Source organism: Neophocaena asiaeorientalis, unplaced genomic scaffold, assembly GCF_003031525.2.
Source record: "Neophocaena asiaeorientalis asiaeorientalis breed wild unplaced genomic scaffold, Neophocaena_asiaeorientalis_V1.1 scaffold116, whole genome shotgun sequence".
NCBI classification, from domain to species: Eukaryota; Metazoa; Chordata; class Mammalia; order Artiodactyla; family Phocoenidae; genus Neophocaena; species Neophocaena asiaeorientalis.
The window spans coordinates 3333199-3361067 of record NW_020174561.1 but is presented as its reverse complement, the minus strand read 5'-3'; the positions used below and the strand labels follow the sequence as shown (position 1 = coordinate 3361067).

Sequence of the window (27869 nt, the reverse complement as noted above, 5' to 3'; positions counted from 1 at the left end):
AAGTACTTGCTGTGTTGGGCAAGAGAGAATATACATCTAAATATGGCACAGTGTCTGCCATAGATCTATAATACCCAGTTCCCTAACCACTAGTCACCTGTGACGACTGAGCACATACTTGAAATGTGATAGGAGGATAGTATAATGTGATGAAATGGCAATGTTTTCAATTAAATAATATATAGAATTAATTTCATCTGTTTCTTTCCATTTCTTTAAACTATCTTAATAGAAAATTAAAAATTACACATGTAGCTTGTACTATATTTGTATTAGAATTGATCCAGGCAATCATAGCCTAGTTGGTAAAGTAGGGGTCATACATATAAATACAAAGTAGCTAAGTCTCAACTCAGATACATTGGGACTAGATACTTTTTGTTAGTATTTGTTATTTTATTAGTATCATTTTGATTAGTATAGTTTTGTGCTTTAATTGCAATAGTCAGGAAGGCTCTGGAAAACCATGCTGACATCATGTAGTTTTCAGCAGGTACTTGGGTGGAGATCTGACTTACAGGAGAAACTTCCCCCAGTGAGGTCATTCTTTGGCCAAACCTTCTTTTTTTAAAATTAATTTATTTTAATTTAATTTAATTTTTTAACATCTTTATTGGAATATAATTGCTTTACAGTGGTGTGTTAGTTTCTGCTGTATAACAAAGTGAATCAGCTATACGTATATATATATCCCCATATCTCCTCCCTCTTGTATCTCCCTCCCACCCTCCCTATCCCACCCCTGGCCAAACCTTCTTGTATGGAGTTAAAAGAAGTCCATTTTCCAACAAATGGTGTTTTGTCAAAATCATACTGTGGAGACAGTCTCGTTCAGCAGTACCTAAAATAGCTTTAACATTCCCCTAAACTGGCCTGACTTTAGACAGGCTTCTTCCTAACTCCAGGCTCCTCACCTCCTTTTTGCTTTAGAAAACATTAAATTCTTTCTCTGCTCCTTTGAGATATAAAACTTTTAGAAGCTTCTTGCCAGTTTTACAACCTAGGAATGCCTTTCTCCAGCACCTCCGTTGAAATGCAATCATCACGGAGATCAAGCCCCTATCTCTCAGAGACAGTGGGAGCCTGACTTCTAACATCTATGGGTGCCTGTTGGTGGCATCATCACAGAGAAAAACATATATTGCAAACTGAGGAATAACTCAATGGCTTCAGACATCAAGTTAACCAACCTTCCCCTTGGTTGATTGGGGACCTTCCCCCAGTGTCCTCCAGTACTCTTCCACAAGCTCACCCCATTGCTTAAAAACTCTCCTGCCTTTTGCTTCAGTAGTGATGAATTCAAACCCAGTTCTGGCCTTGCTCCCCCGTTTCAATAGCTCGGAATAAAATCGTCCTTACTTGTTTAACTTTGGTGGGATTTTTGCTTTGACACCCAAATGTGAATGTCTGTGGTGGGCATGAAAGCCTCTGATGTCCCTGTAAGCTGCCTCACGGAACATGTGGTTAACAGGTTTTTTGGTGGAGGATGGGGAACAGGCTGAGTTAAGGGAAGAATTTATTTGCATGTAGTGATTGGTTTCTACCACTTCTTCATCTATTCAATTTTACTGAAAATAACAGTAAAACCATGGATTACATTTGTGTACCTATCTTATCACAAGTAGTTTGACAGTTTCTGGTATGAATAATTTATTGTTTTGTTTTAGTTTCATTCAGGAACATTACTGTCTGGGGCCTAGAAGAGTGTTTGTACCCCCACATCCTATCGATTGTTGGAGAGAGATTGAAAGAGCGAGCGAGCACGCTGTGTTGGTGCACCCTCATTCTTGCATGCTTAAAAGAAATCAGGCCAGACTCATGGGGAGCCCTGAAAGCAAAAATCAGGGACCAGAGCAAAGAAAGTTGCAAACCAGGGGGCACTTCCTGCCCTTGTGTTAATGTTGACTTAAGGCAGTGACCCTAGGGAGTGTTATTTTTGGAAAACATCTTTGGACTTAAGAGAAGCTCATCATACACATTTGTAGGTATCTGGTAGCTGTCCATTATGAATTCAGCTCCTTGAAATTTTTTAAACTCTAAAGATTCTTTAAAATGTTAAATATATCAATAATTGAACTTTCTGTTTTGAGATTTAAAAGTATTATCTTACAAACCATCCCCTGTTGAACATGCTTATACCAAAGAAAAAGGAGTTTGGTTGTGGCGATAGAGGCACTGGTGTTGGGAGAGGAGTGGAGTGTAGAATAATACAAAGAAAAAAAATGGTATAACTGTAATCCCCAGTCATTGCCTAATTAGGCCGTCCTACCCTCTTGGAATTGATGATAGCATGATTTAATAACTTTATTTGAATGTCGAAGATCCATTTCACAGATAACTAGGAAATTGCCTACATCTCCACTGTTCTAAGTAAAGCTCCTGAGTTAAAGCCAGTTTTTCTTGGTGATGAAATACTTGCAGACTTCTGGGAAGAACAGAGGGAGGCTATAAAGTGGGTTTGGGGGGGAATAAGATACCAGAGACTCTTGTTTATGACAAAAGCAAACTTTGATCCCGCCCCCCCAAACTAAACAGTTTTCCCTAAATCAATAGCAAACCAGAATCAGATGCACACTGATCTTTTGCAGAACTCGTAGATGTCAGAGCTGTAACTGTTTTGAAGGACTTCAGCTTAAACTCAGTCAGAGGCTTTCTCTGAAGATCTGGTTTGAAGCAGTTGCTTCCCCTTTTGGAGGTTCCTGTGATTTCAAGACCCTAAACTATATCACAGATTAAACCTAATCCCTGGCACATCGTCAAGGTCAGAAGTCTTTCACACGTATTCATTGTCTTAGAGAAAGATCTCCAGGAGCCCCACAGGACTGGGAATTTTCAAGGTAATGTAGCTTCTCTGAGAGGTGAGTGTAGAAGGTTGAGGTTTACAGGCATCCTTCCTCTGGTCCCACTCAAACTTCTTTTGATTCATTATTTTTAAAAAGACCAACCTTTATCTTCCTAGTGCAGACACTCCAACTCCATTGCGAAGTTCAAACATGTTGTGAACGTGCATTGCCAGGGATAGGTGTGGGTGGGGCGTGGGAGCCTCTGTTGCTCAGGTTGCTACAGAAGGGAATTCCCCAACTTCTGAGCAAATTCACTAAATGCTTATAGGATTAGTTAAGAATTCTTCTACATTGTTAACCCATCTGTTTTTAGACTCATATCCAACAAATGTTAAAAATATTGTTTTCAAAACACTTTATTTACTGATAATACCTTATATCTCTACAGCACTTAATCACTTAGAAAATATTTTATACAAACATTATTTCAACCTTATTTCACAACTACCACCCACCCATGCATTTTTGTATTTTTTCAATCAATATATAATTTTGAGTAATTATTAAGTGCCAGATGAAAGCATATAACTACATATTTATAAATGTATTTTTGGATTGAGGAAATTGAAGGTGAGGGAGATTAAATGACTAGTTCAGCATCACAAAAGAATAATTTTTAGATCCAAGGCTTGCACCCAGAGAGTAAGATGAATCCAGCACCCTTCTCATTACTTTTCAGTTTGGGAAGGTGGTTTATTCCGGCAGTGCAAATGACTAAGACCTTTTGTTGCTAGGTTAGGTTTCAGCTTTACAGTGTGTTTTTCCCCCCCACCAGAAGTAAATCTTCCTTCCATGTAGGTGGCAAGGCTAGTTCAGGAACTAGAGAAATATTGTGATATCTGTGTTTTATCATTTCTAGAAGGAGAGGAAGTAGAAGAAAGATAAGTCAGGTATGTAATGTCAATTTGTGTCACCTTGTGATACATTTATGGGTCTAAAATTATGTAACCACCACTTCTGTATTTGTATGTGTGCTGGAAGATCAGCCTCAAATAACACTTGTGATGTTATTTGTTAAGTACTTTCTTTTGAGAAGCTTACACTGTTCAAAAACTTATCTTCCTAATTTTTACACCATTGTGGTAAGAAAATAGTGGCACAGGGAATTAAAATTACTTGGACAATGTCAGAAAAAGTGTGAGACAGAAGAGTTGTGTCTATACTCAAAAACTGATTTAAATACATCTGAATTCAGTCAAAGCATCAAATAACAGTGGTAATATTAATATTAGAACTTTATTGTATTAATTATTTATTATATTAGTTCTGTATTCAACTTATTGTTCTTTTAGAGAATCCAACCATGTTTCATTAGGATATAGTTGCAATCAGCTTTCCTTGCAGTATTTATATAATGCCAGCAAGGAAACACTGGCATATATATTAGTCAGGATAAACTAGGTTATGCTGTGGTAAAACATTAGCCATGAATTCTGGTGGTTTAATACAATAAAGGTTTATTCTGCATCAAGTTACATGTTCAAAGCTGGACAGAGGCAGGATCTGCTCCAAAACTCAAAAACTCTGATTAAGTGGCGGGGGGCATTGACATTTCGACATGAGCTTTCAGAGTTTGCTGCAGTAGAGGAAGGGGGAGACTGGAGAATTGCACAGGGAGGTTTTCACTCCCTCACCCTGGAAGTGACATAGTCCTTTCCATTCGCATTTCTTTGTCCAAGACAGTCACACTGGCCTGCCTAACTGCAAGAACTCCTAGGAAGTTTAGTTTCCCATGTGTCCGGGAAGGAAGGAGGGCTGAATATGTAGTATTTATCTCAGCATGTTTGTGGTACTCACAGCACATATTTGGGATCTGAGAGTAGAGAAGATGAAAAAGTGTGTAAAATAATAGTCTGAATAAAAGAAAACACAACTGGCTACTCAACACTGTGTATAATTCTGCTTAGATCAAGGTATATGTTTATCAATCCATCTTTCTACATATTGCTGATACATCATAAATCATTTCTTTACATACTGTATCATTCAGGGTTCTCCAGAGAAATGGAACCAATAGGATGTGTGAATGTAATTTAGAAAGAAATTTATTGTAAAGAATTGGCTCATGTGATTATTGAGGTTGGCAAATCTGAAATCTGTGGGGTAGGCTGGCAGGCTAGAGACCCGGAGAAGAGTCGATTTTGCAGTTCTAATGTACAGATCATCTGCTGTAGAATTCCCTCTTGCTCAAAAGAGGTCAGTCTTTTGTTCTATTCAGGACATTACCTGACGGGACAAGGCCCACCCACATAATCGAAGGCAATCTTCTTTATTCAGAGTTCCAGTTTAAATGTTACTGTCATCCAAAAGCACCTTATAGACATATCCAGAGAAATATTTGTCCACTTATCTGGACACCATGGCCCAGCCAAGTTGACATATAAAATTAACCATGACATATTCTCAAGTATAACTCCACCTACCAGCTATGAGAGAAAGGATGATGGACTTGCCCTTATGACCAATAACCTCAGCATGAAATATTCTTTTGTAGCCACATCCAGATATATGATTCCTTGAGAATCATCAAATGATTTCATAATAATCCCTTCAGAATTACTGCAAAATGTTTTGCTTTCAAACATTAAGCTTAGAAATGAAGTCTAAAACCTAATGGCATTGTTTTATCCTGATTAGTTTAGTGATTCCTTTACAATATCAGTTTGTTTGGAGGATTCTAAATTACTAAAACACTACAGTTTTTTAAATAAAAGTTTTCCTTAGAGTTTCATTAAAGCATGAACATATTTCTACCTGCCCAAATAAAATTTTAAAATGTGTATTAAAACTAGATTCCTTTCTGTTGCTGAGAATTAGGTACTTAGAATTCAGTAGCATGTTAAAAAGAAGGCAAAGTATTTTTGCCTGAAAAAAAAGTCGTCCAACTTTTATAAGCAGAAGAAAGGAAGAAACGATCAACTACCACAAAATAGCTGAAACACAGAACTTCATGAAATATGTTTTTCACTACTTTTTCTTTTGTGATGAACACTGGTAAAACACATAATCTATCTCTGAATTTAAAAAACAAGCATAATCAAGTTGTCACCTATTTCTAGAGCATTGGATCAGGATTAAAAAGATAATATTGGGGAAGATTGGGATTGATATATATACACTAGTATGTATAAAATAGATAACTAATAAGAACCTGCTATACAAAAAAATAAATAAAATTCAAAATTTGGATAGAATCACCCTTTAAAAAAAAACCAAGATAATGTTGGTAAATTGCTTTGAGATTCTCAGATAAAGGGCATTGAGTAAGAAAGTAGCTAGCTAAGTACTGATTATAATACATTCATACGCACACACTTGTGTGTGTGTGTGTGTGTGTGTGTGTGTCATGATGGGCGCTACATGTCCCTGTGTTATGTGGAGCAAAGATTCACAGCCTGGGCACTACTGACATTTTGGGTCAAGCTGACTGTTGTGGAGGGCTGTTCTGTGCACTGTGGAATGTCTACCAGCATCCCTGGCCTGTATCCAATAGATGCTAGCGACACTCCTCACTCTGTTGTGACAGCCAAAAGTGTCTCTAGACATCGCTAGATGTCCCCGGGAGGGCAGAATCGCCTCTGATCTAAAACCACTGACTTACAGGTTACGACAGAACTAAAGTGAGGGAGTTTGAATATGATAAAATTCATAAATTTGGCTAAAAGGAAGCTTTCACATTTAAAAGAGAATAAAACAGTTATTTTTTTAAGGTGATAGCTTAAAGGAGACTTTCTTTGAACTTTACAAGCTGACCCCCAGATTCATATTGGTGAACAAAAAGACAAGAATAAGATAATTTTGAACAAAATTGGTAGAGGAATCGCTCTTTTGATTAGTTGTTATTTTGATTAAGGCAGTGTGCTGTTGGAATAAGAACAAATAGACCAATGAAACATGATAGAAAGCCTAGAAACACACACAAGACACACCTAACATTTGTGGGACCTAGGACGAGGGTGCAAATGGAGGTCCGTATATCACATGTTTAAATATTTAATCAAGCTAGCAAACAATTAAAGAAAAAATGTTTTAGATTTTTACCCTGACATGTAAACCTTCATAATGACCTGAAAGGCAAGTTTAAATTTGTGGTTCTTGGATCCCTGGAGTTCTCTGAAAGAAAGTGATGGTGCAGGAAAAGCAGGCCTCAGACTCCAGCTCCTAAGCCTTTGCCCAGCCCTGTTCTCTTCCCATTCCCAAAGGTCTCATGCACTTATCTGTGTGGACAGTAGGGCCTTAGCCTGTACATCCAAGATCTTTCCACAAATCCTTCAAGACAGCTTCCACTTGGCCAGCCTCATGCTTATTGGTGGTACGGTCTGCCTTTGAGGGAAGCAGACTGTGCAGGCCCCATAAGTAGGCTCAGAATTGTTGGGCAGAAAATTCTGGGATCCAAAATATCTACCACTAGATAGGCTTAAACTTGGAACATGGGCTCTGGGTGGGCAGATCCTTTGCCTGGCCACCTCCTCTCACCATAGAAAGGGATATGGCTGGATGGGAACTGGAAAAGACCCTTTGAAACATGGATCCTAAGCTAGAAGCAATTCTTGGAGTCCGTGGGTGGTATTGCACCAGTGTATATGGAAATATTTTTATATGACAGAGTTTCAAACCAGGGGGGAAAGACAGGAACATTCAATATTGGATTGAATTAATTGGTTATCCATATAGAAAAAAAATAAAATTATATCTCTTTCTTAGAGCAGCACAAGATAAATTCAAGCTACATTGAATACCAAGATACTAAAAGCAAAGCTATTATCTCAGGGAGAGTATCACGTTAGACCATAGGGGAAAGCCAGACAGGTAAAACACAAAAACTATCAGCACAGGCTCATAATTGATATCCTGTTGAGAAATTTGAAGGAATATTAAGTTATTCTGTAAACATTCACTGGAGTGCAGTTTAGAACCTCAATTCAAAGTCTAAATTTGTTTTAATGAACAATATAATTGTGGTGACCACATCACTGAAGCAGGATTAATTCTTTCCTCACCCCTTTCCCTCCCAAATCTGGTTCACATGTCTGGCTGATAATCCACACAAGCACCAATGGGGTATGAAAAGTTGTATTACTCACACAATGAAGCTTTCTGGGGAGAGTCAGGCACCCAAGTAGATAAAAAAGTCTATGGAGCCCCAGTCTAATCATGAGAAAAACATTAGACAAATCTCAGTAGAGTTACATTCTACCAGATACTTGACCAATACTCCTCAAAACTGTCACAATCATTAAAACAAAGAAAATCTGAGAAACTGTCAACTAGAGGAGGCTAAGGAGAGATGACAACTTAATGTAATGTGGTCCTCCCTATGGTATCCTGCAACACAAAAGGGACACTAAATAAAAACTAAGGAAATCTGACTAAAGAATGAACTTCAGTAAATAATGTATCAATATTCATTCATTAATTGTAACAAATGTATCATACTAATTAATGAAGGTGTTAATAACATACTAATGAAGGTGTTAATATATATGTAATGTGCAAACCATATGGGAACACTATACTATTTTTGCGTTTTCTGAAATCTAAAACTATTCTAAAAATAAAGCTTATTTAAAACCTTTATTAAAGCTTTATTTTATTTATTTTTATGTTGGGGATAGGAGTTAATTTATTTATTTATTTTTGCTGTGTTGGGTCTTCGTTTCTGTGCGTGGGCTTCCTCTAGTTATGGCAGGCGGGGGCCACTCTTCATCGTGGTGTGCGGGCCTCACTAGCGCGGCCTCTCTTGTTGCGGAGCACAGGCTCCAGATGCGCAGGCTCAGTAGTTGTGGCTCACAGGCCCAGTTGCTCCGCGGCATGTGGGATCCTCCCAGACCAGGGCTCGAACCCGTGTCCCCTGCATTAGCACGCAAATTCTCAGCCACTGCGCCACCAGGGAAGCCCCTAAAGCTTTATTTTAAACAACTAGGACCAAAGGATCAATGAAAGAGAATACAGTCCCCACAAAGGGATTATTCTCATAATGGAATTTGGCGTGTGAAAAAGGTAGTTTTACCAATCATTGGGGGAAATGTTAGACCTTTTAAGTAATATTCCTGGGGCAACAGGTTTACACATACTGAAATGTTAAAAATAGATTCCTAGTCTCAGTATTTACAATTACATTTCAGATGGATTAGAAACAAATGCAAAAAGCAAAACAAATATTTTAAAGGAAGTTGTAGGGAATAACTTTGTAATAGAGGAGTAGGAAAGGCTGTTCTTAAATTAGATACATATGGAATAAAACAAAAGAAAAAGATTAATTTGATAAAAATTAACTGGAATTTAAAGCTAATTTAAATGAGGGGTTAAATCTAAAAACTTCAATATGATAGAAAACAAAATAAGCAAAGGGTAATGACAGTCATTCACCAGGACAAGATATATGCAACTCAAACAAATGTCAAAGAATTACAAGCAAGAATATACATATAGAAAGAAACTCTACAGATTAACAAGTAGAAGTCAAACAACTCAATGGAAAAATAAATCAGAAAAAGATATGACCAGGCAATTCATAGAAGAAGAAATTAAAAATATTCATTGTTATTAGTAATTATGGAATACAGACTTAAATAATGAAATACTAATTATCCACCCATCAGATTGGCTAGACTTATTGGAAAATTGCAATTATTAACTGTTGCAAAGAATGAGAGGGAAATTACCAATAATTTTGGTGGGAGTTGAAATTGATGTAACTACTTTCAAGGGTCACTTGGCAATATGCAGTGAAGATGAAGACAAGCACATAGCACTAAATGTCTACAGAACAGAAATTCTCACACAAGTTCGCAAGGCTTTTCATTGCAATATCATTTATGATAAGGAAACACGGCAAATGTTCTCAGTGTAGATCAGTGGAGGAAACAAACACTTCATGGTATATTCTTACAAAGAAATTTTCTGCATTCATTGAAATGAATGAAATATGTGTATTATCGTGTTATATTTTGAATACATATTAAGGGAAATACAGAAATTGAAGAAACATATATGAACATGAACAAATGATAAGCCAATTTCAAATCATGGTTATCTAGGCATTAAAACAGACTCCTAAAATTTTTAAGTGGCAAGTTTTTATTAATTTCATTTGAATAACAATAGAAAACGCAGAAAGAAGGTTTACTAAATCTTGAGAACTTACAACAATTTTCCTTTTGCTAAATAAGATTAGGGAATTTTTCCTTTTTAATTTTTTTAAACTTTATTTTATTTTTTTTAAAGTCTTTATTGAATTTGTTGCAATATTGCTTCTGTTTTTTGTTTTTGGTTTTTTGGCTGTGAGGCATGTAGGATCTTAGCTCCCCGACCAGGGATCGAACCCGCACCCCCTGTACTGGAAGGCAAAGTCTTAACTACTGGACCTCCAGGGAAGTCCCTACTTTTTTATTGACACCTGCAAAATACATAGTTTGGCAAAAGCTGAGAAAATGACAGAATTTTGAATTAAACTTTTATTCACTATCTACCTCATACTATGTTTATATTCCTTAAATTTATGCACATTATGTCCTTAGAAAAACTATCTTTGTCAACAACATTTTACTTGAAGAAAGGGACTGTTTTAATTTCTGTAATCTCTGTCCTCTGCACAGTTTCTAGAGCAAGGGAATCACTCCAAAATTGCTGAAGGAAAGAATGAGTAGTGCATCTTAGTTGCTATAATACAAATGCCTAACAGCTAGCTGTTATGCCCTGGTGGCTATAACGCAATGTTCTTAGTCATAAATTATTTAATATTTTTGTCAATATGATCAATTTAAAAATATTCTACTTGCTTTTAAATATAAAATTTCAACCATATTTTGTTATAATAGCTACCCTGTTTTCTGTAATTATTTATCTTCTGTAAATTAGATTTATATTATCTATAATTGCAATTAAATATATACATAATTAAATATAATGTATATCAGTGGTTCTTAACTGGGGGTAATTTTGCCCACCAAGGGGCATTTGACAAAGTCCAGAGATATTTTTGGTTTCCACAAATGGAGGGCATTTACTACTGGGGTCTAGAAGAAGGTAGAGGCCAGAAATGCTGCTAAACATTCCACAATGCAAGGGATAGTTCCTCACAAAAAAAAACCTTAGCTGGACTAAAATGTCAATAGCGCTGTTTTTGAGAACCCTGATTTATATTGAAGGGAGAAGGAAATCTATTCAAAGATGAATTATTAAACTAATTCTTCAAAGTGAGCAAATGTGTAACAGAGAGCAGGATCTCCTAGAATAAGAAATTCTAATGCTTGTTAAGGCTGCATGTTTTGTTCGTTGTTTTACTCCTTCTCTTCAGTAATGGTTAGTGGAGGGACCCCTGTCCTCTTCACTAAGTTTTACAGGACTGGAAGTCGGGCAGATCCTGACTGAGGGCAAACACTTACCTCTCTAGTGATTAGGAAAAAGGAGTTTTTGCCCAGAATAGAAACGATGAAGGGCAAGCCTCCCTGGATCCCTTGGTTTTATAACCTGTAGATACATCATGCAATTAAAAAAAGGAAAGGCAAGTACATAGTTACCAGCGTTAAGAAACAATCCTCTAGTGGAGATCTCAGCTTTTGGGAAAACAAAGTAAAGCCAGATCCCGTCTCCACAGAACATATGAGGACTATACATGTACTTTGCCCTCATCTGTTTGAACATGAACAAAAACCATTAAATAAGCATGCAACGGCAGTGAATATAGCTTTAGTAAACAGCACCAAATGAATGGAGAAGGTAAATAATAAAAAACAATTGTGAAGATCATTCATAATCTTCTGTAGTCAATGGCGAGACTTTAAGTGTACTAAAGGCCAGATAATAAATTGTTTCACTGACTTTGCATATTTTTCCATAGCCTATGCAAATAATAACTGAAATTATGTTAATCTAATATGTTGAGGCAATCTTAATCTTAACTGTAAGGGCAAGAGGAAAATGATGAAAACTTGTTTATCACTAACCCTGCTGACATTGAATCTGAACTAAATTAATTTTTCCACCTTTAACAAATTGGGAAGACAAACATCAGATATATCTCACTGTAGGAAGAAAATGAAAAGTGTTATTATGATTACTGTGAAATAAAATATACACATCCCAAATATGAGATTAAGTACGTGTATATCCCCTAGAACCATACCTGCTTCACGATTATCACTCAGTAAGTGTGAGCTACTGTTTTTATTAATGCTAAATCCCAGTACGGCTTTGAATCTAATAAGTATCTTGTGACTAACCAAATAAAGGAAACATAAGTGCAGTGTTCTCAGTCCAGAAGTGCTCATGTTGCTGATTCTAAACAGGGGGAAATATCTGAGGGAAAACCTATCTACTTATAAGAGGAATATATTTTTCTGAGATACCAGCACCAGTAAGAGAAATGCACAACGGTCATTCTTTGTGTCCAGCAAATGTTCTTTAAGCAACCCCTTTCCAGAGTCAGAGAAAGAATAGGCAATCTGAATGTGAACAGAAATCTAAGTAAGAAAAATCAATGATACATGCCATCTGCCAGCAAGAACAGATGGAATGACAGTTTTTAGCCATGTTGGGATGAGTGAAGGGAGGCATATACTGATTATGGTGAATTGGTGGAACATTGTATGGAATTCCACAGAAAGAGTAGCTCAGCTGAAAAGTGATTGTTCTGCTGATGATAACGTCAATAACATAAAACCAGCATGGGACCTATAAGAATAAAACCGTAGAATCTTATTAAAGTGCATAAAATGAGATCTGAGCAAATGTAGTACAAAAGAAAATGCATATTGAATATAATCACAAATCGGATGGTAGCAATAAATGCAGAGAGCATAAAGGTGTTTCTGGCAAGTAACATATTGAACATATACAACATATACGACAACATAGTATATAATTCATGTTGTATTAAAATTTATTAGAAAGGTTTTTAAATTTTTGAAACAAGTGGTGTTATTTTGAACTACCTTTTTGCTATTAGCTACTAATTTTATTGCCTTGTGGTCAGAAAACATTGTCTAAAATTGATTTGTTGTAATTTATTGAGACTTGTTTTGTGAACTAGTTCATGATCAATCAGTTTGTAAAAACAATAAAGACAGATGGGGCAGAGGGAGAAATACAGTAGACAAATAACGAGGATCATGTTAAAAACTTTACTCCAATAATTTTGAAAACTAAAGTGAAAGTCACTCATAACAAAATTTTTAAAAATTTGTACTGGTTTATAACATTAAAGCAGAATCAACATTTAAAATCTACTTACTGGAAGTATAGTTGGATAGAGGGGTGGAGAGACAGATGTGTGGTAAAGCAAGCAGAGTAGAATGTTAATGGTAGAATCTAGGTGGTAGGAGCAGGGATGTTCACTAAAATTATTTCAACTTTGCTGTTTATTTGAGAATTTTCATAATAAAATGTTGGGGGGGAAATTCTAAGTATTTATGTAGTCAGTTTTTCTCAAGTCTTGGAAGAAAGACCATCCATACCTAAGATAAATGATTCCAGAGAATAGAAAAAGTGGAAAAGATACTCAACTCACATAATCAGGTTAATATAACCTTAGTAGTAAGATTGGACACATACAAAAAAAAGAAAAAAATTATAAACTAATTTTATGTATGAGCATTGCTGCAAAACATAAGAGAATAGCTTTATGACATTGTGGGCAGGGACATGTTTCTTAAGTAAATTGCATAGAGTATATCCATAGGGGCAAAAAAGGCAAAAAGCACAAATGCTAAAGGAAAAAACACATTTTACTATATTAAAATTAACAGTCGATTCAAAGATAATACGTCATGAAAAGATTAAAAATAAAAACAATCTGCCAACCAGAAGAATGATTATTATCTAAAGAATTACTATAAATAAATACTAAAAAGAAATAGCAGAAAATTAGGGAAAATATATTTACAGACAAAAGAATGTGAAATTCCAAGGGCTAATAAATATATGAAAAGATGCTCAGCCTCACAACACATTAGGGAAATGTTAAAGCAATATCAAGATAAAATTTCTATGGGAATAGCAAGCCCTGAAATATCTAACAATAAATGTTGACAACGATGTGGACAAATAGAAGCTTTCATACATTGCTGTCAGGAGTATTAAATGACTGCAGCCACTACTGAAAGCAGCTAGGCGATATCTAGTAAAATTGGGCGTGTCCATACTCTAGAACTGAGCAATATCAATTACAATGATCTCTAGAAAAACTCATCCATGTGCACAACAAGCCATGTACAAGGTTATTACTAGGAAAAAATATATTGTCCATCATTAGGAGAATTGATAATGTTGTCCTTTAAAATAAAACCTAATGCTTTAGAGAAATTAAAATGAATAAACTAGATCTACATATATGAATACAGTTACTAAGAAAAATATATTGTAAAAATATACCCAGAGACTAATAATTTTATAAAACTTTTTAAAATTTATGCTTTCATTTCATTTTTTTATACAGCAGGTTCTTATTAGGCATCAGTTTTATACACATCAGAGTATACATGTCAATCCCAATCACCCAATTCATCACACCCCCACCCCCACCCCTGCTTCCCCCCTTGGTGTCCATACGTTTGTTCTCTACATCTGTGTCTCAATTTCTACCCTGCAAACAGGTTCATCTGTACCATTTTTCTAGGTTCCACATATATGCGTTAATATACAATATTTGTTTTTCTCTTTCTGACTTACTTCACTCTGTATGACAGTCTCTAGATCCATCCACGTCTCAATAAATGAACCAATTTCGTTCCTTTTCATGGCTGAGTAATATTCTATTGTATATATGTACCACATCTTCCTTATCCATGCGTCTGTTGATGGGCATTTAGGTTGCTTCTGTGTCCTGGCTATTGTAAATAGTGCTGCAGTGAACATTGGGGTGCATGTGTCTTTTTGAATTATGGTTTTCTCAGGGTATATACCCAGTAGTGGGATTGCTGCATCATTTTCTGTTTTTGTGCCAGTACCATATTGTACCATATTGTCTTGATTACTGTTGCTTTGTAGTATAGTCTGAAGTCAGGGAGTCTGATTCCTCCGTTTTTTTTCCTTCAAGACTGCTTTGGCTATTCAAGTTCTTTGGCTATTCCTGGACTATAATCTCTTCAAACATTTTCTCTGGTCCTTTCTCTCTCTTTTCTCCTTCTGGGACTCCTATAATGTGAATGTTGTTGCGTTTAATATTGTCCCAGAAATCTCTTAGGCTGTCTTTCATTCTTTTTTCTTTATTCTGTTCCACAGCTGTGAATTCCACCATTCTGTCTTCCAGGTCACTTATCCGTTCTTCTGCCTCAGTTATTCTGCTATTGATTCCTTCTAGTGTAGTTTTCATTTTAGTTATTGTATTGTTTATCTTTGTTTGTTTTTTTAATTATTGTAGGTCTTTGTTAAACATTTCTTGCATCTTCTTGATCTTTGCGTCCATTCTTTTTCTGAGGTCCTGGATCATCTTCACTATCATTATTCTGAATTCTTTTTCTAGAAAGTTGCCTGTATCCACTTCATTTAGTTGTTTTTCTGGGGTTTTATCTTGTTCCTTCATCTGGTACATAGCCTCTTCATCTTTTCTATCTTTCTGTCAATGTGGTTTTTGTTCCACAGGGTGCAGGATTGTAGTTCTTCTTGCTTCTGCTGTCTTCCCTGTGATGGATGAGGCTATCTAAGAGGCTTGTGCAAGTTTCCTGATGGGAGAGAATGGTGGTGGGTGGAGCTGACTGTTGCTCTGGTGGGCAGAGCTCAGGAAAACTTTAATCAGCTTGACTGCTGATGGGTGGGGCTGGGTTCCCTCCCTGTTGGTTGTTTGGCCTGAGGCAACCCAACACTGGAGCCCACCCAGACTCCCTGGTGGGGCCAGTGGCAGACTCCGGGAGCGCCCACACAAAGGAGCACCCCCAGAACCTCTGCTGCCAGTGTCCTTGTCCTCACGGTGAGCCACAGCCATCCCCTGCCTCTGCAGGAGACCCTCCAACACTAGCAGGTAGGTCTGGTTCAGCCTCCTCTGGGGTCACTGCTCCTTCCCCTGGGTCCCGACGCACACACTACTTTGTGTGTGTCCTCCAAGAGTGGAGTTTGTGTTTCCCCCAGTCCTGTCGAAGTCCTGCAATCAAATCCCACTAGGCTTCAAATTCTGATTCTCTAGGAATTCCTCCTCCCGTTGCTGGACCAGGTTCAGAAGCCTGATGTGGGGCTCAGAACCTTCACTCCAGTGGGTGGACTTCTGTGGTGTAAGTGTTCTCCAGTCTGTGAGTCACCCACCCAGCAGTTATGGGATTTGATTTTACGTGATTGTGCCCCTCCTACTGTCTCATTGTGGCTTCTCCTTTGTCTTTGGATTTGGGGTATCTTTTTTGGTGAGTTCAAGTGTCTTCCTGTTGATGATTGTCCAGCAGCTAGTTGTGATTCTGGTGTTCTCTCAAGAGGGAGTCTAAAACTTTTAAAACACTCTAAACACAGTATTATAAATTGCTTTTACACACATACAAATGTATAAAAAGTATGAAATCATGCATAGATGGGATGATACATACCAAATTGAGGGTTGTGATTACCTCTGCGGGCAGTAATGAGTTGGGAGGGTTTAGTTGTTTATTTCTTTTGGGAAAATATATGGAACAGATACTTAAAACTATTAATTTATAATTATTTCTTAATTAATTTATTAAGTTTTAAAATTTGCACAATGGGTCCATGGGATGGTAAATACACTCGTGTTGTTAATATTATGTTCTGTACCTTTCTTTATGTTTGGAGTGTTTCCTAATTAAAAATTAAAAATAGATTAAAAGGATTGATATACATGGAATATATTCCTAAGACTGTGATGTTCATTCTCTAGATAAAACATTGAGTCAAACCTGTCACATATCAGACACCTGAAACAGAATTGTGGCATTTCTCCCCCACTCTACCCTTACTGCATGTCACCTCACCTCCCCTACCCCCTCCTCCACCCCAGCTCATAACAAGACCTGCTTTCATAAATGATGTTTTGTCATTATTCTATGGGCTTTTATTATAGGACATTCTAAGAAACAGTTCAGGAGCTTAATTATTATAATAATATCATTAACGATGGGATCTTCTATATCACCAAGGTAGAAAGGCACATGACAATATGGGGAGTATCATAAATGCAGTATAATATATTTAGCTTAGACTGATTTTCCCACATTTATTTTCTCTATGCTCTTTCTTCCTCTGTTTTCTTTTAAAATTTTTCTCTTTTATTTTAATAGCTGTAATCCAATTGAAATCCTTCTTGGGAGGAAGTCCAGAGAAAAGTTTAGGAATAAACAGATTAACAGAAATTATCAAGAGGATTCAAAAAAGTATTTGAATCCCTAATCCTTCTCTTGAGTAAAAGCAGTTATTCATATAGGCAAAAACTCATTTTATGAACAATACTAAAATTGTAAGGATTCTTTATTTAAAAGAGCTTCCTAAAAACGAAATATATGCATTATATCTTATAATCCTAATAGTTAAGTACTATTATTATGATCTTTTACAGTCAGGAAAACCTAAAGAGTTAAATAACTGGGCCAAAATAATGCAACTAGAAAATGGTAATATTCAAGCTCTGGTATTTCTTACTCCAAAACCAGGCTCTTAACTGGTTTTTCTTTATTACCTTATTGAAAAAAAAGATTTAAATTGAGGTGACATTGGTTTATAACATTATATCATGACATAAGTTTCATGTGTACAACATTGTATTTTGACTTCTGTATACACTACGGTGTGCTCACCACCAAAAATTTAGTTTCCATCCATCACCATACAGTTGACTTCCTTTACTCCTTTTGCTTCTGCCTCTTCCCCTCTGGTAATCACTAGTCTATTCTCTGTACATTTGTGTTTTTTTGGTTTGGTTTTTGTTTTTCAATTCATTTTGTGTTGTTCGGTTTTTATATTCCAAATATGAGCAAGATCATACAGTATATTTGGTTTTCTCCATCTGACTTATTTCACTTCACATGATACCCTCAGGTTCCATCCATGTTGTCACAGATGGCAAGATTTCATTCTCTTTTAATGGCTGAGTAGAATTTCATCATACGTATGTACATATGTGTATACATTCATTTGTCGATGGGTATTTATGTTGCTTCCATATTCTCACTATTGTAAATAATGCTGCAATGAACATAGGGGTGCATGTATCTTTTTGAATTAGTTTAACTCTTTACTTTTCTAATCTTAAATTAGACGATTCTACTCTGGCAATTAACCTATATACAAAGGCATTTTAATAATATTTTGATAAGATTGTACAAAAATCTTCCAACTGCAATCTTTAATTAAGTCTCTCTTCACCTTACTTCCCCACCCTCAGCCTTCCACAACTCTACTCATACAATCAAAACATCAGCCTGGTATATCTTCCTTAAAATCAACTGATTAATGAATGAGCTTTTCATATCAGATCTTTATGATCTCATATTTATCCAAAAAGTGAAAATGTGGACTAAATGGTCTTTTCCAGAAGAGCATGGTTGATTTTAATATTTTTTCCTAAGAGGGATAGGAATATATATGATGCATTTTCATGAAGAAATCCTAGAACCTCTCACAAGGTCTTGCTTTGGAATTAAGCTTTGTATTGATACAATGGGCTGAATCAGCCCACAGCTAATTCTAACCTCTGAATAAGGGGAAATAGCTGGTTTTCCAACTCTTCCAAGAATTCCTGTACTTTTGTAGGATTCAGAACAATACTTGAGAGACAGAGGGCACTATTAAATCATCATTTGTTTTTTTTGTTTGTTTGTTTGTTTTTTGCGGTACGCGGGCCTTTCATTGTTGTGGCCTCTCCCGTTGCAAAGCACAGGCTCCGGATGCGCAGGCTAGGCGGCCATGGCTCATGGGGCCAGCCGCTCCACAGCATGTGGGATCTTCCCGGACCGGGGCACGAACCCGTGTCTGCTGCATCGGCAGGTGGACTCTCAACCGCTGCGCCACCAGGGAAGCCCCATTTGTTATATTTTTTAAAGAGAATTTTTTAAAGAGATTAGAAAATGTCAACAAGAAATTTTTGGAAAATCTCCTAATTCACAAGCTGACATTTCTTCATGGAGAAGAGTTAGAAGATATACTGGAGATGATTGCTTTGATAATTCTGATATTGTTGCTTTGCCTCTGAGGGGGCACTTAATCAGACTCTAATGAAAGTGAACAATCTGAAAATTCCTTGAGAACATGCAATTATGGTGTGATGCATCTTTCAATTCACTCACTAACATTCTGAGTCCTTTAAAAAGGTACTCCAGGGCTTCCCTGGTGGCGCAGTGGTTGAGAGTCCGCCTGCCAATGCAGGGGACACAGGTTCGTACCCCGGTCCGGGAGGATCCCACATGCTGCGGAGCGGCTGAGCCCGTAAGCCATGGCCGCTGAGCCTGCGCGTTTGGAGCCTGTGCTCCGCAACGGGAGAGGCCACAACGGTGAGAGGCCGGCGTACCGCAAAAAAAAAAAAAAAGGTACTCCATCAGCCATTCAGATAGTAGAAATGAAAAGCAGATGGTGTGAGGGGCCAGGAGACCAAAAAAAAAAAAAAAAAAAAGGTACTCCATCAGCCATTCAGATAGTAGAAATGAAAAGCAGATGGATTGTGAAGGATAAAAATTGGAAGAGAAAAATGAGGCTCAATATCACTCCTGCATGTGCGGAGTATTGCTTCCATCTCTTCAGTTTACCAAAGCTCAGGTGTAGCTGGAAAGTGATATCTCAAAGAGCCAATCTGTTAACAGCATCTGCCATCTCCACATTTGTTTTTATCATAATTTACTGTTTGTAGAGAGAGGGTTTAGAACAATGTAAGAAATAAATCTTTACAGCTGCTCCACAAAACGCTTAACACTTTACTAATGCAAAACATCACCAATACTGAAGAGACTCTGAAGGCATACCTGGCCAACTTGTGTCACTAGAGACACTTTAAGAATCCTACTGGAACTGAGATCTTAAAAGGACCCAAGGCTCAGTGAAAAGCAAAGATGGAAGGCTATAATTTGTAATTAGCAATTAATAAGTAAGGTTGAATGTCCAGGAAAATTTCTGCAAACCTTCAAGCTTTCTACAGTCTTCTTTATGTTTTCTCCATTGATGTAGACAAAGTACAAGGGTACACGAAATATTTGCAGCCTGAGTTGAAGATATTTTAAAGACATTAGACATCCTATTGCCTCAGGAATAGCTGGAAGTAACATTTTAAGTACTCTCAATAGGTATGAGTTTTTCCTGTCTGTCTTGACACTCAAAAATGTATATTTTTATTACTTTTTAAAAAGCATTCTCACCACACACAGACACACACACACACGTGCGCACATGCACAGGCAAAGTTAACTATGTGAGGTGATAAATGACTACCTTGGTAGTCATTCCACAAAGTATATAAAAATCAAATCATCACATTGTATACTTTAAAAATGTATTTTTTAAGTTAAGCTTTTTTACTTTGACATAATTACAGATTCACATGCTTAATACAAAGAAGTCTCCTGTAGTTTTTACCCAGTTTTCCCCATCTTGTAAAACTGTAGAAAACATCACAACCAAGATATTGACATTGATACAGTCAAGATACAGAACAGTTCCATCCCCATGAAGATTGCTCTTGTTGCCCTGTTACAACCATACCAACTTTCATGCTGTCCTTTTTTCACTCATCATAATTCTCTGGAGGTTCATTTTAGTTTGTAATGTATCAAAAGTTTGTTCTTTTTTAATGCTGAGTAATATTCTATGGTATGAATATATCACAGTTTCCTTAATGATTCACACTTTGAAGGACATGTGGTTGTTTCCAAGTTTTGACTTTACTATAAGCTGCTATAAACATTCGTATGTAGGTTTTTGTATGAAAAACATTTTACATTTTCATTTCTCAGGATAAATGCCCAGGATTGCAGTTGGTGGGTCAGATGGTAGTTTCATGTCCAGTTTTTTTGTCAAGAAATTGCCAGTCTGTTTTCCAGACTAGTTTGTACCACTTATATTCCCACCAGCACTGTCTGAGTGATTGTTTCTTCACACCCTCACCAGCATTTGGTGTTGTCATTATTCTTTATTTGGGCCTTTCTGACAGTTGTGTAGTAATATCTCATTGTGGTTTTAATTTGTATTTACCTAATGGATAGTAAGGTTGAGCATCTTTTCATGTATTTATTTAACATCTGTATATGCTCCTCTGTGAAGTATATCTTCATATCTTTTGCCCATTTTCTAATTGGATTGTTTATTTATTGTTTTAAGAGTTCTTTGTGTATTATCAATATTAGTCTCTGTGGTTCGCAAAAATGTTCTCTCATTCTGTTGTTTGTATTTTCATTCACTTAATGGGGTCTTTTGCTGAGAAAAAGTTTAAAATTTTGATGTCCAATTTATTAGTTTTTGCTTTTGTGGACTATGCTTTTCACGTCAAGTCTGTTAACTCTTTGCCAAGGCTTAGATCCTGAAGATTTTCTTCTATATTTTTTTCTAAAAGTTTTATAATATTATGTTTTACATTAAAGTATTTATTTAAGTCCATGATCTATATTGAGTTAATTTTTGTATAAGGTACCGAACTTAAAGGTCACAGTTTTGTTTTGTTTTGTTTTCTTGTTTTTATCTGTGGATGTCCACCTCTCTTGCATCATTCATTAAAAATCCAACTTTCCTCCATGAATTGCTTTTTTACCTTAGTCAAAGTTCAGTTAGGTATATTTATGTGGTACTACTTCTGGTTTCTCTATCCTGTATCAATTATATGTGTCTATTCCTTTGCCAATACTGTACAGTCTTGATTACTGTATCTATATTATAAGTCTCAAAGTTGGGTACACTAGTCTGGCTCTGTCTTGTCACTGAAAAAAAAAATTTAAAGCCTACTTTAAACGTCTTTGAATGCTCTTATTATATCCACAGAACCACCTAAGTACTGATTCAATATCCATAATGTTTGGCGAATAGATTCAGAAGAGTTTGCACAAGATGCAGTATAGCACATTATAGCAACTAGTACTTCAGTGTTTAGTTATCATGTCTGCTTTCCATATAAGTTTTTCCAGGAGAAATACCAAGGATTACTAGTTTAAAATATTCTTTCTTGAAAACTTGCTTTACATTTTGTAGAGTACTTGACTACTATCAGATTTTAAAAGGTAAACTACTAGAAATGCTCAAAAGCGCTTTAGGAAATTGTAGAGTTTTGTTTCTTTGCTTACAGTATTTAGTCAAGTGAATATATGAAGATAAAGAAAACAGATGGAGGAGATGGAATGTAAATAGTGGCCAGTGAGACTTCCTTCTGCATGGGAAGACTGAGGTTCTTTATGACCTCACAGTTCTGGCTTTCCAAAAAAATAGGGAAGTAAATATAAGTGACACTAGCCTTCAGAAATATATTAACTATAAAGCTGGCTTTAACTCAAAGTATAAATTATCTAGCACATTAAATCTCACATATAGTCTCAACTACAGTTGCAATAACAGAGAATGTCGACTTCCAGTTCTGAGGATGGATTCTGGCCCTTTTCAAACTCTAAGGAGGACCCATGAGTAGGTTCTATATGGAGGAAGATCAGGGCATCCCAAAGCAACCTACCAGATTCCCTGAGGACAGGACTGTTCACACCCAGTAGATCCCCAACTCTGACTGGAAAACAGTCAGTAGACCCCAAATTCTGACCAGAAGTAATTACTTTCCCAGCTGAGATGGAGATTAAAAGTTTATGGAGAGGAAAGTCAAGGACTGTAGTAAAAATGACTTCCCAGATCCAGAGGAATAACCTGCCATTATTTATTATTCATTTAACATTTGTTAGATGAACCACAAAAAGCCCTGTGACTGTGAAAATAAAATATTCCTGTCAGACTGTAGCTTCTGTCAGAGACCTGCCTCCTCAGGTTGAACTGACTTTGAGGTTGAATTATTTTCTAAACAATTTTTCCAAGATTTAAACCTCTACATCCCCTAATTCTTTTTAGATAAAACAAGAAAGTATGTTATATCTGTCCCAACATACTTTCAAATATGGCCATGAAATCTTGAGTTCTGAGTTAAAATAATAATTTTAAATTATATCTTTCATTCATCTGTCAGTGGACATTTAGGTTGCTTGTACGTATTGACTATTGTAAATAGTGCTGTAATGAAAATTGGGGTGTGTGTATCTTTTCAAATTATGGTTTTCTCTGAATATATAAAGATGTGGTATATTTATACAATGGAATATTACTCAGCCATAAAAAAGAATGAAATAATGCCATTTGCAGCAGCATGGATGGACCTAGAGACAATCATACTAAGTGAAGTAAGCCAGGCAGAGAAAGACAAATGTCATATGATATTGCTTATATGTGGAATCTAAAAAGTGATCCAAACGAACTTATATACAAAACAGAAATAGACTCACAGACATAGAAAACAAACTTATGGTTACCAGAGGAGAGAGGTGGAGGAGGGATAAATTAGGAGTTTGGGATTAACATATACACACTACTATATATAAAATAGGTAAACAGCAAGGACCTACTGTATTGTAAGCACCCCCTTGGCCTTAGAACTTAGTTTTACTTTAAACTCTTAAGTCTTTACACAAGACAAAATAATAATAGTTTAGTCATTAAGCAAAGTCAAGGACCTTTAGTTACTCCTCAAGGGCTATAGATAATATTCTGAGCCATATCCTGTGAGCTGTTTTGCAGATAACAAAGCTCCTACCAGGTGGAGGAAGATGACCAAATTGTAGCCATGACAGAAGCAACTCCATTTCATAGAATTCCGAGAACTGGCCTCAGAATGATGCTGATTAGACCACCACATTACTGATTTAGAGATGACTCTTAGAGCTGACTCTGCTGCTCTGCCCCCTCCCTCTGCCAATACACCCCTGAAAATCCCCTTGCCCCCTGAGTGTCAATTGGGAGTTGGTTCTTGGACATGAGTCTACCTTATCCCCTGGTTGTTGGCTTCCACAACAATGCAACCTTTCCTTTCCTACCAATACTCGTCTCTCGAGTATTGGCTTTTGAGCGGCGAGCAACTGGACCTGGGTTTGGTAATAGTGTTGCACAGGGAACTATACTCAATATTTTGTAATAACCTATAAGGGAAAAGAATCTGAAAAAAAAATATGTGTATATAACTGAATCACTTTGCTGTACACCTGAAACTAACACCTTGTACAACTATACTTCAAATACAATAAATATCAAATAATTTAGGATATGAATATTATGTAGCTATCATAGTGTTGAAGTTGAAGAAAAAACAGTTTCTTACACATTTTTTTGTATGTTCTGGACTCATTTCATCTTATAGAAATATTATATTTTAAGCTAAAAGTGAAGATCTGACCACTGTCCTCAGCTTCACATTTGGATTATTTAAGTGAATTTAGTCAGTTCTTCTTGACTCTCTCATAAGTGCTGAGTAAATCTCAAGGTCAACAAATTCAAAATTGCATTCACGGAAGAACCTTTTCTACTTCCCAATACCACCAGATAGGCTCCTTATCCAGTCTTTACTCTCTTATTTAAGATCTGCACTACACACCAGTGATTAAAATTGGAGACTTCAGAACCATCCAATTAACTCAGCTTGTCCTGATTCCAAGTTTACTAGGGGGAGAAGATGATTATGATTAAATTTGACTCTTCTAGAGACCTCCACTCTTGGCAAGATGCAGCATTAGGAAAAGGATTTACTCTTCTGTCTGAAACAATTTTAAAAAAAGGAAAAATCTTATGAAATAACAGTTTTCAGACATTGGATATCAGGCAAAACAGGACAGTGGTCTCTGAAAGGGAGGAAATAGTTGAGTCCTATTATTGCTCCAACTCATAGCATGGGGAGAGTTTCCAGGCAGCATCTCACAAAAAGGGGAATCCAGGCAGAGTCTGGTGATAACCTAAGTTGAACAGATGGAGTTGGGAGTCTGGGGAAGACAGGTGGCTAGAGTTTGCAGGGCAGAGTACCAGAAAGGAGAGACATGCACAGATAGAAAGAGCTTCAGAAATTCTGTCCCCTATTCTCCTGAATACTGATCAACACATATCTGTCAGAAAACTACCTCAGGATAAGGAAATAATCACTCAAAATTATTAGATGAGATGATCACAAGGGTCACACAGGGTTGAGAATAATGCACGTTCCAATCAGAGTGGAAAACCTCAAAATTAATGGAACATCAAGTACAATACTCAGAAAAGTATTGCCTCAGCAGTGAGGCAAATGCAGTCCTAGATTAAAGGTTGTTTTAGTCTTACCCAATAAATCTTAAGAGCAAACTGTTTACAAATAACTGTGCCCCAGAATAACACTCAATAATATTTATAGAAATAAAAATATAGATAGTATTAAACAAAGTAAAATCAGCAATACCTGGCCCTCAATTGAAAAAAATTACCAGGCAGAAAAAGAACAAAAATAACGGCTCTTAAAAGAGAGGAGAATCAAACAATAGGAATGGAGGCAGAAATGAAAGAGATGATAAAATTAGTAGACAAGAACAGCAAAAGTTATGAAACCTATATTACATATGTTCAAGAAGGTAGAGGAAAAAATGAGTATGCTGAGTAGCAACAGGAAAAATATATAAGACCCAAATCAAATTTCTAGAGTTGAAAATTACAATGTTTGAGATGAAAAAAATATGCTTGATAGAATTAACAGAAGTTAATTCTGTTAATTAACAGAATTAAGTTAATATAGATACTGCAAAAGAGGGAATTAGTGAACTTAAACATGTAGCAATAGAAACTATTCAAAATGAAACACAGACAAAGAAATGGGTAAAAATCCCCAGAGGTTCAGTGTACTCTGGGACAATTTCAAGTAACCAAATATGTGTGTAATTGTAGTCCCTGAAGAAAAGGAGGTGAGAGAGAGTATTTTAAGGAATAATGGATGAAGGTTTTCCAAATTTGCTTAAAAAATCTACAAATACATGGAAACTTAATGAATGTCAAACACATAGACGCATAAAGAAAATGACTTCAAGTTACCTGACAATTAAATTGCATAAAATCATGTAAGGAAAATCTTAAAAGCGGCCAGAGGGGAAAAGATACACATTACATGCAGAAGAACAAACTTAAGGATAAAAGCACATTTTTTCAACAAAAAGGATATAAACCAGAAGTCTTTCAACATCTTTAAATTCCTGAGTAAAATAACACTGTCAATCTAGAATTGTATTCCCAGTGGAAATATCTTTCAATAATGAAGGCAAAATAGAGATTTTTTCAAACTTACAAAGCTAAAAGAATAAAAGTTATAACAGGTATTAATTGAAATAACAAGCCTATATGAAAGGAAAGAAGAATATGGGAAGATATAAGACACTTTTTGATCTTTTATATTTTTTAATCTTTTAAAAGATAATCTACTGTTTAAATAAAAAACAATAGCAATGCATTTTGAGGTTTATGACATATGTAGAAATAAAACACATGAGGAAAGAACACAAAGATGTGAAGGGAGCTATAGGTATGAACTCTTGTCAGTCTTATAATACACATGAAGTGATATAATATTACTTAAAGTAACTGTGATAAGTTAAAATATATACTATAAATTCTTAGACAACCACAAAAAGTTATGGTAGCTAAGTCAACAAACGAAATAAAATTAAATCACAAAAATGGTCAATTAATCCAAAAGAAGGTAGTACAAGAGGAAAACAAAAAAGAGAACAGGGCTTCCCTGGTGGCGCAGTGGTTGAGAGTCCACCTGCTGATGCAGGGGACACGGGTTTGTGCCCCAGTCTGGGAAGATCCCACATGCCGCGGAGTGGCTGGGCCCATGAGCCATGGCTGCTGAGCCTGCACGTCCGGAACCTGTGCTCCTCAATGGGAGAGGCCACAACAGTGAGAGGCCCACGTACTGCAAAAAAAAAAAAAAGAACAAATAAAACAAATAGAAAGATGGTAGAATTAAGTGCAGTCATACCAAATCCACATTAACTATAAATGGCTTAAACACATAAATCAAAAGACAGAATCTGTCATATTTGACTAAAACCTAAGAAAACAAAATTATTTATATTGGACTTCCCTGGTGGTGCAATGCTTAAGAATCCACCTGCCAATGCAGGGGACACACGTTCAAGCCCTGGTCCGGGAAGATCCCACAGGCCACGGAGCAAGTAAGCCCATGAGCCACAACTACTGAGCCTGTGCTCTAGAGCCCGCGAGCCACAGCTACTGAGCCCATGTGCCACAACTACTGAAGCCCGCGTGCCTAGAGCCCACACTCCGCAACAAGAGAAGCCACTGCAACGAGAAGCCCGCACACTGTAACGAAGAGTAGCCCCCACTCGCTGCAACTGGAGAAAGCCCGCGCACAGCAATGAAGACCCAACGTAGCCAAAAATAAATAAATGAATGAATAAAATTTTTTAAAAATCAATTATATTTTACCTACAAGAAACCCACTTTAAATATAATATAAAGACACAAGTAGTTTAAAAATAAAAGGATGGAAAAAGATATACCATTATAAAATTTTAAAAAGTTGTAATAGTTACATTAATATCAGTGTATTTCAGAATGAAGAATATCAACATTGATGAAAAGAGCACTGTATTGTGATACAGGCATATACTCATAATGAATATATAGCAACCTTAAATGTTTACAAACTAATCAAATACCAGAGCTTCAAAAAACATAAAGCAAAACCAGATAAAAATGCAAGGAGAATTGACAAATCCACAACTACAGGCAAAGATTTCAACATTCCTCTCTCAGTAGTTGATAGAACAAGTAGAAAGCCAATAAGGATATAGAATAATTGAAAATTCTATCAACCACCTTGACTGAGTGACACTCTAGAACACACCACGCAACAACAGCAGAATATATATTCTTTTCAAGGGCACATGTAATATATACCAAGATATTCTTTCATAAACAAATCTCAATAAATTTAAAAGGAATCAAATTCTACAGACTCTCCCAGATAATTGAAGAGACTGCTAACTAATTCTCTGAGGCCAGCATTACTCTAGTACCAAAACCTGAAAACAAACAAACGACCTATAAGAAAGCTAAAGACCA

At 36.4% G+C, this 27869-nt stretch overlaps 1 protein-coding gene across 1 annotated transcript in view; it reads right to left on the bottom strand.

Annotated features, from left to right (window-relative positions):
• Positions 1-4282: 4282 nt before the first annotated feature.
• The window catches only part of SLC13A1 (solute carrier family 13 member 1), a 111838-nt gene continuing 88251 nt past the window's right edge, over positions 4283-27869 (bottom strand). Inside the window, exon 16 of the mRNA XM_024757789.1 lies at positions 4283-4656. The gene's annotated coding sequence lies outside the window, so the exon portion shown is untranslated. The remainder of the gene's footprint in view (positions 4657-27869) is intronic.